Source organism: Podarcis filfolensis (assembly GCF_964270895.1).
Source record: "Podarcis filfolensis genome assembly, chromosome: 15".
NCBI classification, from domain to species: domain Eukaryota; kingdom Metazoa; phylum Chordata; class Lepidosauria; order Squamata; family Lacertidae; genus Podarcis; species Podarcis filfolensis.
In genome coordinates this window covers 20,024,242-20,032,827 of record NC_139618.1, presented here as the reverse complement: position 1 = coordinate 20,032,827, position 8,586 = coordinate 20,024,242, and the positions used below count along the sequence as shown (strand labels likewise).

The following is an 8,586-nucleotide window of genomic DNA, read 5'->3' as shown; positions in this document are numbered from 1 at the left end:
TTGTATGTCATATAACCTCTGTGGAAACGAACGAGGACCAATGTTTGACAAATAGAAAATGTTGTGTAACCTCCCTGCAAACCTTATACAAACCAATCAGGATGGATATTCAGTAAACAGATAGTCTAATGAAGCTATAGTGATTTTTTTTAAAAAAATAGCTTTTTTTAAGCACCCCCCAAGCCACCTCCCCCCAGAGCATGTTGTTTTCTGCCACCTTTCCCACCTCCGCCTTGTTTCCCGTAGCGATTACCAGCTTGGAGACAAGGCGGCAAGACTGGGGGAGGGGGGGTCATTCCTTTCCGATAACTATTTATTCACATTACCAGACACAAAAGCCCCTTTGAAGGTAGAAAAAAGGAGCACAGAATAGATGACACAAAGCGCCTTTTCTTCTTCTCCTGCTGCGGACTCATCTTGCCCTGGGCTTTCCATCGCTGCTCATCTTCCTCCCTCCCCTCTCTGCTGCATGGCGGTCTGTGCTTTTGTTTGACAAATCCTGTTATCCGAGCCCAGAGCCCAAAGCAAGGGCAGCTGATCGCCTGACCCCTCTGCATTCTCCAGCACGGAATGAAGACAGACAATCACAACACGCTGGACAATGGGAAGGTGTTATGTACTGAGTTGAATAGGATCCAAACTGCAGCAGTCTGATTGGTCCTAGAACAATAGGATCCAAAAGGCAGCAGTCTGATTGGTCCTAGAACAATGCAGCAGTATGATTGGTTGGCAGGAACCACCCAATCATGCTCCAGATAGAAGTGAATCCACAACCTGATTGGCTTACAGTAGAATTCCGGAATTAGCCAATCATGTGCAGCCCATTGTGTAAATAATGTATATAAAGCAGATACTTTGAGGGGACATTCATTCATTCCTCCTCACCACTATAAGCTGAATAAAGAGCATGAAATCACTTTGCGACTCTGAGTATATTTCAGAAGGGCAGCCCAGCTTGCAGGGTGGCACCTCTTTTCCTCTCTCCTCTAGAAACCAAACATTGCAAGCTCTCTAAAGAAAGCAGTTTGACACCTGGGGGGCAGAGCCAACAGTTTGGGTTGGGGCTCTGGGAGGAGTTTAGAAGTTTGGGAGTGGAGCTCAGCACAAAAGCTGAGCCACGCTCCCCAAAAGCAGAAGCAAACAGAAACCCAACTGGTGCAGCAGACTGTGTCAACTCACCAATCCAGCTAATATTGTCTACACGGACCGGCAGTAACCCTCCCGGGTTTCAGACATGGAATGTCTCCCAGTCCTACTCGAAGATGCCAGGGATTGAACTTGAGACCTTCTGCATGCAAGGTAGATGCTCAAACCACGGAGCCACAGTCGTTCCTCAAATGTATTGGTCCTGTTAGGTTGGATCAGAATGCATTTTGAGCAATAAGCTGGTCATTTCAGGTCAGTGATTCTGCTTTGGAGCTAGTCTGTCTGTCTGTCTGTCTGTCCATTTGCCATGCATGGGGGTCCTCCCTCCCTCCCTCGCATCCTCACAACATTGCTGTGAGGCAGGTTGCTACCTGAGAGTTGATGACCCGGCAAAGTGAGGGTTTGGACTCTGGTGGTCTAGTTCCCAGCTCAAAACTCTAACCACTGCACCATGCTAGCTCTCCTCTAGAAATTCTGGAAACTGGATACAGTGGTACCTTGGGTTAAGTACTTAATTTGTTCCGGAGGTCTGTTCTTAACCTGAAACTGTTCTTAACCTGAAGCACCACTTTAGCTAATGGGGCCTCCCGCTGCTGCTGCACTGCCGGAGCACAATTTGTGTTATCATCCTGAAGCAAAGTTCTTAACCTGAGGTAATATTTCTGGGTTAGCGGAGTCTGTAACTTGAAGCCTATGTAACCTGAAGTGTCTGTAACCTGAGGTACCACTGTACAGGAAAAGGTCCCCTGCAGGAAAGCAGTTTGCTCTCAAGACGGTGAGTTTTAGACATCTGGCCTCAATACATTCTTCCCTTCCTGGTGAGTTTGATTCATGCACCAAAATTACGGGTGGGCAACCCAGGGCTCCCAGGGCTCGTGTGCCTCTTCCTCTTGTCCTGTGTAGATCATAATTGCTGTTCAAATTGCCCCTGATGCTGCAGCCACCCTCCCCCCTGAAATGTGCCGATAATGCCATTGCTGCAGTCAACTTGAAGCACTATCTGCATAGGCAACAAGGCCACAAAATCCTTCAACCACTGTTTGCAGGGAAGAGGGACTTCCATGAGAAATGGACAGGTGACACTTGGTTCTCAGGTATTTGAAAACATGAACCTAATAATTCCCTTTTTTGGATCAGATCTGTGTCTATGTGGCCCTGCAATCTATCAACCTATTTTCATCTCTCTCTCGCCCTCTCCCTCTCCCCCCCCTCTCTCTCTCTCTCTCTCTCTCTCTCTCTGTGTGTGTGTGTGTGTGTGTGTGTTTAGAAGATCTCAAGCAGAACATAAAAAGGTGGACTTACCTTGTTATTCCCACCATCCCACCCCAGAAAACTGGTAATCAAAGATATACTGGCTCTGTACATGGAGGTTTTCTAAGCGATCCCCTGCAGCCCAGAAGCAGCAATAAGCCGGGATAAAGCACCATGCATTGATTTCCTCCCCATAAATATGTGCTTGTGCAAGCTGTGGCTTGAATAGTTTTAATTTAAACTAAGGGTGGCTCACTGTGATCGTGTTTCAGAGCTGCCGATCTGTACGGCTGCCATCTGGATAGGCAATTTTAAATTTGCATACCTTTAATTGAACATACACAAAGGCAAACAACCCCTCCCCTCCCCACAAAACACCCTCGAGAACTTCAAAGTTGTGGCAATATTAGCTTTCATCCACACACACCTAAAAAGAAGGAACACACACACCAATACCCTACAGGTGCCAGGAAAGCATATATAGCCTGTTACAACGTGTGGGAAGAGTGACACATGCGAAGGACATCTTTATTACTATTTATCGTGTTTCACTATAGGGCACATGGTTTCCCACCTCTTCATTTAATTCTCACAACAGCCCTGTGAGGTAGCACTGTCTTAGGAACAGTGACTGGCCCAAAGTCAAACCCAGTAAGCTTAATGGCAGAGTGGGGATTTGAACCCTGGTCTCCCAGGTCCTAGTCTGACACTCTAACCACTACACCATGCCAGCTCTCTTTTGCACAGTGGGCTTGGTTCTATAGGCACATCTCCCACTCTCTATCTTCCACTCAAGAAAGCAAGAGGCATGATCTAAGTTCAAGGTCACACTCCAGCCATGCAAGAACATTAGATGGGGATGCAAAGCAGGACTGGGTGAGGGGCATGGCCTGGGGAGAGTCTTGAGGGCTGAATGGGGGGCACAGTCACTGGCAGAGGAAGGGGGTGCAGTGGGTGCAGTCCATCCCAGGTGTCATCCCTGGGGGTGTGTGTGAATTTGCCGTGCCACCCCCTGGGACACTCACCACACACCCATGGGTGGCTAGCCCCACCCCTGGGTGCACAGCATGTATGCCGCTCTGGGTGCTGGAGCAGCTAGCTCCGCCTCTGGGCACAGTTGCTCTCCAAGCCTGAGATTCCCCCTTCCCTGCTATGGAATGAATGCTTCCTCCCGGGAAATGACCAGAGCAACGCTGGCAGGAGGCGTAGAAATATTGTCACCAACCCCTGTCGAAATGGCCCCTATTTCATTTTTTATCAGTCCTGCCATCCAATATTCCCTGGACGCTTTGTCTTTGCTTTGCATTTTATCAATATTACCGGCTGATCCTGCCATCCCCTCTCCATGGGTTTATTAATATTGCCTTCTGATCTGTGGGTAGGAGCTGTGTTTTATATTCTGGCACCATCTACAGTCCTTGCCAAGCTCGGACGCCATCTTTAATTAGATTTTCCTCTGTGACTCTGACAAACATAAACTGAACACTCTCTCCCTGCCCCCGCCCCACTCCCAATCTCTCCAGGCAAACGCTCCCTTGCTGACTTTAGTATTCCAGTGCCATCACTAAACAGAGTTGGACCTAATTCCTCTGGTTCAAGTTGCTCCGTGGATGAATCATACAACACAATTCAGGATTTTTGCGGGGGAGGGTGGGGGCATGGAAATGATGGGGGAATGGGCCCATCTTAAAACAAAGGATCTAAATACCAGAGTATTTTGGCAAAGGAGCACAGCTCAGTGGTAGAGCACCTGCCTTGCATTCAGAGGGCTGCAGGTTCAGTCCCCAAGTGCATCTCCATGTAGGGCTGGGAATCCCCCCCCCCAAACTCTGGTGAGCCTGTGCTTGTTGGTGTAGACAAGGGATGAGCGGGGGAAGCCTTTTCTGTCCTGAGTGACAGCTCAGCCCTGGAGGGCCAAATTTGATAGGTGGGCAGTTACAACAGGTGACACTGAGCTTTGAAGCCCTAACTATTGGAACTTTAAGACATAGCAAAAGGGCTGTTTGAAAGCCCTTTTGCAAACAGCCCAGCACTGTTCTGTGAACCTCCAAAACCCTGAGTGGTGCAGCGCTGTTTACGAAAGGACTTTCAAAAAACCTTGCTTTGGTGGGGGAATAGGTGCATACAGCCAAAGTGAGGAGCCTTGGATCCTTTGCTCACCAGCTGATGAATGGAGGGAATAATCTTGCTGTCTGCAGGGGTCCCCTTCACCAGCACATTCCATGCAGGAAGTGTGCTGGTGAAGCAGCCCTAAGAAGGATTGAACTCTGTCTCCCTCCTCATCACCCAGTGGTGTCAGCAGATGGACAGGTGGGCATGGTTTGGGGGAAAAGGCCCCATCAGCCACCTTACACTTCCTGGTGGGCCAAAGTTGGCCCACAGGCTAGAGATACACCACCAATGGTGCAGACAATAGTGATCTAGATGGACCAGTGAGCCTGACTAAAGCAGCTTTTAAAGTTTCTATGACAGGATTGACTGTGGGCACAGATGTGATTAATGCAGAATGTGAACTTGTCCTGTTTGGGTCAACAATGCAGCTGGCCAATTAGAAAGAAATATTCTGGCTCAGCCTTGCTCACCCTAGTGCCCTCCAGACATTGTTGGAGGCAGCTGCCATCATCCTGACCACTGACCATGCTGCCTGTGGCTGTTGGAGTAGGGCTGATGAAGGGTGTGGGCTGGGAAGTGTCCCAAGAGCAAGATAGAGAGACTTGGAGGGCCACATTTGGCCCCTGTTTCTGATGTGCCCACTGTGACGGAAAAGTTTGTTTGCTGAGCAGGTTGAGTCATTGCCCCCCACCCCCCCAGCAAACAGTTAACTAGTAACAGCTCCTGATCAGCCGTAGTTCCAAGGGAGGCAGTTGGAGTGGAGTGAGGAGTGTGTGAGAGGGATTCAGTCTGTGAGTTGGATTCGATCAGGAGAGTTTGTTCTGACAGGTGGTAGAGCTGAGGAGAGCCGAGAACTCTCAGTATATGCTCTAAGGTTCTGAATCACAGAACCCTGTTAAAATAAAAAAGACACAGTCCCACATGGTGTTTATAGGAAAAAAAGGGGTCCTCAGAGGGAATACTCTGACAGGAAAGGGCAGTAGTGATTCTGAAGCCAAGGAGGATTTGGGGGTCTGTAAGGGAAACAGTCCAGTTAAAACCCTAAGTTCCTGAAGTGTGTGTGGAGAACTCTGATCTATGAAAGTTGTGTAAAAGAAAGTAACCTTGAGCCTGAACAGCATACAGCCTATAACTTGAGACAGTATACATTTTAATAAAAAGCAACAGCACTGTGCTGTGAATAACCTCACGGTTTGTTACATTTCTGTGGAAGAAAGAAGAACCAAAACTCCCTTTTTACATCTGTTATAATAAAGTTTGTTTGCAACCTGTTTTCCCAAAAGAAAAACCCACTGTCGCTCATGATTCATTCTCCATTGGGGGAAATCACCTGAGGGAAGGGAAACTGAGGGCTGGCGCAGTGGTGCCAGGGAGAGAGAGGACCATTGTGTCATTGCACCCACCCTAGCTTTAAATGGAAGCTGCCATATGATGGGGTCAATAATTGCCTGTCAGGGACCGGGCAGAGGAGGAATGGTGGAGACCGCCTCCCCATCCTGACCCTCCCAGTGAGGAGGAGGAGGAAGACAGTATAGATTTGCAACAGTGGTTTGCGGGAGGTCACAGCTCAGAGGCAGATGAGGGGAAAAGTTGGGAAATAATGGGAGAGGAGGAGCAGCAACTGGCTGACATGTTGTCATGAGAAAGCATTCCAGACCCTCCATCTCCCAGAACTTGGTGAGCCTTAAAAGTAGGAGAGCAAAGAGCTCAAAGACAGAGGGCACGTAGCAGCACCCATAGAAGTGTGGAATGAAGAAGTGGGAGAGATGAGGGGTGGAGATTCACTCGGGACAATGCCATTATCCAATAATCTGGGTTCTGTAGCCTCTCTCTGCGAAGATTGAAATAAAGAAGGACTGTAAGAAACTTTTCCTTGTCTTTCCTGGGCAACCAGTCGGGAGCCGCTGACAGCATCCTGACACTGCCCCAATGGTGGTGGCAGCACAGTATCTGCCCCACCCTGGCTAAGGCCCTGAATATGGAAGCAAAGGTTCTGCAATGGTGCAGCTTCATAGGTGACCAATTCAGCCCTGCCTTGTAAATGTAAGGGCCTAAGGCTCCAAGACAGGAGGAAAAGCTATACCACCCATGATCTTGAGATTAAGAGTCTCATGCACTATTGACTGAGCTATCCCAGACCTTGCTCAAGGCAGGGCACGTCCAGGAGGACAAGGGCTCATGTCAGTCAAGATCATGCAGTAACTAAGGTATATTTTCCTACCACCTGTAAAACAACTTTAGGCACGAACGAAATGCCATGCTGTCAACCGCGGAGCAATAAAAGCCATTCCCAACAAATCTTGAGAAATGTATTTAAAGATTGGTAAATGCATTCATCCAATATGATCCGGCTTTTCCTAATTTGGTTAAGAAGTACTTGGGTTTGTTTTTTCCTCCTCCCACCCAAACCATTTTCCTTTGATCTTGTGTCTTTTAGATTGGAAGCCTGAGGACAGTGGTCATGTTATTACTGATCTTTGCAAGCTGCTCTGGGAAGCTCCTTTGGCTGAAGAGGAGAAGACTTTAACTAATTAAATCTTTGGGGGCTTCAACAGAAACTGTGCTCAGCTTGGCTTGGCTCAAACTTTGAGGGTAACTGCACTGGCAGTTGGAAGACCTGCTGGCTCTGTCAGAAGGGAGCATGAAGATGAGGGTTTGTAGATTTTTCACATCCAATAGAAGGAAAATGTTGGGTTCCCCCTCAAGTTTGCCGCTTCCTTCAAGGAAGGGAATTCTTCTTCTCATATCCCTCTAATCTTTTGCCAGAGTCTGAGATTAAAATTTCATGTATTGATTTATTTAAGATGCTTGCATACTGCTTTTCTTAAGCTCAGAGTGGTTTACAGGAGAGTAGAACAATATTTAAAATCACATAAAAGATTAAAAAAGCTCAATAATGATTCGGATTTTACAAACTCTGTTAAAAAACACCCACCTGCTAAAATCCCAATATGGGCTGTGTGGAAAAATCCAGCTGGTTGTAGAAAAAAGAGGTGGGGCATGATTGTCTGTCTGAAGAAGAAGAAGAAGAGTTTGGGCTTGATATCCCGCCTTTCACTCCCCTTAAGGAGTCTCAAAGCGGCTAACAATCTCCTTTTCCTTCCTCCCCCACAACAAACACTCTGTGAGGTGAGTGAGGCTGAGAGACTTCAGAGAAGTGTGACTGGCCCACGGTCACCCAGCAGCTGCACGTGGAGGAGCGGGGAAGCGAACCCATTTCACCAGATTACGAGTCCACCACTCTTAACCATTACACCACACTGGCTCTGGCTGGAGCATTTCACACTGCAACATTTTGTTACAGGCTCCAATTCTTCATGTGTTGCTCATATGCTCATTCATGGAAAGTGGCTGGCCTCAATGAGATGTTGGCTGAGTGGTACAACCTGGACAAAATGTGTCCAAACTCTAATCTTGTGTGTGGGTCTTTCACATGAAGAAGGGGTGGTTGATTTCAGGATGCCTACACCCAAACCTGCTGACATCTATAATCGATACAAGTTGTGGCCTATTTAAATCCCAGTACTGCTGGGCGTGCTCTGGTCCATGGGGTCACGAAGAGTCGGACACGACTAAATGACTAAACAACAACACACTGCTGTCCTGTGTTTTATCACAACTAATATGATGTTCAGCCTGCACCTTGCCTGCAGCTTCACCAGGTCTGGACCTGCAAGTACAGAATTAAGTTGAGAAAATTCACTAAATTAAACTGGAATTCAAAAGGAGTGGAAGGCAGGACAGAGGTCTTCTGCAGATGCCCCTTTTTTATTGGGCACTTGTGAAGATCTGTGCTCATGAAGGTACTGGGGCAATTATGCTTCTTCCCACTTTCGATGCTGCTTACATCTACAAAAAGTGTTAGGATGGACATGCAGTTCTATTTTCCATCTGTGTCCTATAACAGCCTGCTGAAATCTTTGTAGCTTTTTAATGCCACAGACGTACCAATTTATTTTTTTTGTAATAGAACAAAGCAAGACTCCCTCCGGATCACAATCTTGTGGAAATGTTGGGGAAGCGTCACACTGCAACCAAAAAAGGGGAATGATTATGTGGATGGTCCTTTTCAATCTG

General features: G+C 47.5%; 1 long non-coding RNA gene across 1 annotated transcript; it reads left to right on the top strand.

The window, feature by feature from the left end:
• Positions 1-946: 946 nt before the first annotated feature.
• Positions 947-7,312, top strand: LOC310750741. The gene is made up of 2 exons (XR_014542214.1): positions 947-1,299; positions 6,947-7,312. It is a non-coding gene; the product is annotated as an uncharacterized lncRNA (long non-coding RNA).
• Positions 7,313-8,586: the final 1,274 nt, after the last annotated feature.